Source organism: Agrilus planipennis, unplaced genomic scaffold, assembly GCF_000699045.2.
Source record: "Agrilus planipennis isolate EAB-ADULT unplaced genomic scaffold, Apla_2.0 scaffold2479, whole genome shotgun sequence".
Classification (NCBI taxonomy): domain Eukaryota; kingdom Metazoa; phylum Arthropoda; class Insecta; order Coleoptera; family Buprestidae; genus Agrilus; species Agrilus planipennis.
This window is the reverse complement of record NW_020441130.1, coordinates 1-3,076: the sequence shown is the minus strand read 5'-3', so window position 1 is coordinate 3,076 and position 3,076 is coordinate 1. Positions and strand designations below refer to the sequence as shown.

Below are 3,076 nucleotides of genomic sequence, written 5' to 3'. Positions count from 1 at the left end.
AGCCAGCGTTTGCAATGTAAGCGCAAAAAATTTGTTTATATACGACATCACATTAGAAACCTCTAAAATTATCAGTGTTTTCCTACTATATTATGCATGTATTATACATATAAACCTTCCTCTTGAATCACTCTATCTTTTAAAAAAAACCGCATCAAAATCCGTTGCGTAGTTTTAAAGATTTAAACAGACAGCCCGAAAGCGACTTTGTTTTTACTATGTAGTGATGTCGAACTACCCGCTATTTCGTTAAAGTTGCATGTATTGCGAGACTTCAGTCTTAATTTTTTTCTGAAAAGTCCCATTTAGCGGTTATAGCGCCACTACATTATGGATTCTGTCTCTCATTACAATTCATAGAAAAGTTTAATTTGAACATAAAATAATAAATGTTGTCTTGGTGATATGATTTTCCATCTACGCTCTATAGTTTTTCCTTCACAGTAATCTGTATATCGACAGCATGTGCATCTTGTCATCTTGCCATTTTGTATTAAAAGCGACCCGACGTCGCCATTTTTAAAATTTTGCAGTCTTGATTATCGGTGCGTATTATCATTGTATTTCATATTTTTATTGATAAATAGTGTAGTTTATTCATTTTTATTCTCTGTTTTTACAGATTGACGATAACATCAAGAGTGGAAGGGTGTTCATTTTGATGTTACTGAAAAAGAACTTTATCTGCCGTGTCGTTCTACCTGTTAACATTTCTTAGAAAATATTGCAGTTAGGGTGAGCATATATGTGATATTATTTATATAGTATATTTATCTGATATTGACACAGAAAAAAGTAGCATTACTTCAATTTTTGAACCATGTATAATGCGTATTATTTGCTGGGAAGGTTTAACTAATTATATATATCCGAATACTTCCTCATAAATTTTATTTTACAAGAACATTAGAAAAACATCGGATGCTACTAGAAAAATAGCACTGGTAATATTAGCCCTCATTTGTTCCAGACAGTGGATGTGCGTTTGGTCCTAAAGAAAGCATGAAAGTGCCTTTTGTCCGTTGGAAATGGAGGCAGTGTGCTCTTGCTAAGGGAATGATATATATGAAAATGAACCGGTATGTAACAATATCAATTAAAAATAGTAAGTGAAGTCCCAGAAAGTTCAATTTCTTAGACATTTGTAACATGCTTCAACAGGCAACTTTTAAACAACATTTCAGAAATGGCAGATGTAGAATAGCAGAATTACTGTGGAAGTGATCTTTTCATTAGTGTGCATGTTACCGATTTACTTGCTTTAAAAGTGGTAATTAATTACTCTTTCTTACCTGTTTCTATAGATTGTCCAAATTAGAACGAATTGGCGTTAATTTTGGTGCTACTGAAACATTCGATGTTCTTGATGTCTTCGCCTTGTAACATTGTGCAGTTAATTTATTCCTGGAAATAGGAGGCAGTAACAAATTAATTTGAGAGCCATTAAACAACAAATTCTCTGCAGTGGCATCCCTCCTAGATTTGGTTTGCTCATTATGTTGGTAGACTTTGGACGCTACTTTCTACAGCTGATTAAGGTGAGAATACTTGACAATTATCAGAGAAGAGAGACTAGTATAGAAGTCCAATGCTGGGTTAATAATCCGGACTTCGTTTCGGATAACATGTCGGTAAATCTCGAAGCTTCTGTCATCCGACCGGTAGTTGTCGCTTCGGAAAATCAACCGTTTTATTTTTTTTTCTTTACAAACTTGGCTTACAACAGCAAAGGAAAAAGACTTATGCGTTCTACGATCCCACCACTTCTACTATTTACCCCTGCCATTACTGCGTTCACTCTTTGCTCCGACTCAATACAGCGTTGAGGCGCTCATTTTCATAGCAACGCCATCTCCTGGTTCTATTTAGAATTTCTTACTCACGTTTTAGTCCTCCATTTGAATTAGACTTCTATACTAGTCTCTCTTCTCTGCAATTATTAATCTGTAATATTATTATTCTCAGTATGAAATGACGTTAAGGCGTTTGTATAGTATTTCTTTTAAATATCTATTATTCACAGAATCTATGGTATTCAGTTTATCATTTATTTATGGTTTACAGGTTAAAAATTGAGTTTATCGTGTATCTGTGGATTTTTAATACATTATTACAATACAATTATCTATTGCCTATATCATAGATTGTGATTATTTTACACATTTGTCTGTCAAGTATGAGATGTCATTATGTAAACTTCGCGTTTGTTGCCATTTTATGATTTGGTTGTTTTATTTGGTTTTTGGTGCGTGTTTTTAATTTCATCCTTAGTTAAAAATGTAATTAATGTGTATTTTGTCAATTTCTACAGATGGTTCAACGAATGAGAGACTTAAAGTTCAATTTGGTCGTACTGAAACAACCAATATCTACATGGGTGTGGTCTTTTGTGAACTATATTCTTGATTTGCTATTTTCGTCTTCGCCTTGCAACATTATGCAGTTAATTTTCAACCCATGAGTGAGAGCAACTGGATATTTACTTGAATTCCACTTATATAACAAATTATCTGCTGTGGTATTCCTTCTGGAGTTGGTTTGCTTTTTACACCTGTAAACTCTGGAACGTTACGTTCTACAATTAATTAAGGTGAGAATATTTGATATAATTAATTTTAATTGCCCTTCATTAATCTGTTACCACCGTATCTGTTTCAGATTCACGTTGGAGAAGATAAAGATGACCCCATTGTTAAATTAGTTCTTTGTCTTGCATGCTGTATCTAGTAGAATTCATTAAGTTCATTTTATTCAAATTATTTTCTTAGTTTGATGTTTTTTTGTAGTTAATTTGAATTAGTTTTTATTTTGCATGCCTATTTGTGTTCATTTTTTTTTTTTTTTGAAGCAGTTGTTGATAGATGTTTTTATTATTTTTTTGTATGTAGTAGTAGAGTTGTAGTAACACTAACTCGTTTAGTAGTTGTAGTATAGTCTAACCTTGCTTACCTCTTCGCTTAGCTTGCTGCATATTCTTCCTAATTTGCTTTGCATTTACCCTACGAGTTCTACATGATTCAACGTTTCGTTATCGTGTGTGTTTCTTCTCACCCTTGTGGAATTAGGGAGGGCCTCC

The 3,076-nt window shown here is 33.3% G+C and overlaps 1 long non-coding RNA gene across 1 annotated transcript; it reads left to right on the top strand.

The window, feature by feature from the left end:
• Positions 1-261: 261 nt before the first annotated feature.
• LOC108743997 lies at positions 262-2,797 on the top strand. The gene is made up of 5 exons (XR_001938897.2): positions 262-735; positions 971-1,079; positions 1,305-1,538; positions 2,312-2,590; positions 2,659-2,797. It is a non-coding gene; the product is annotated as an uncharacterized LOC108743997 (long non-coding RNA).
• The last annotated feature ends 279 nt before the right edge of the window (positions 2,798-3,076 follow it).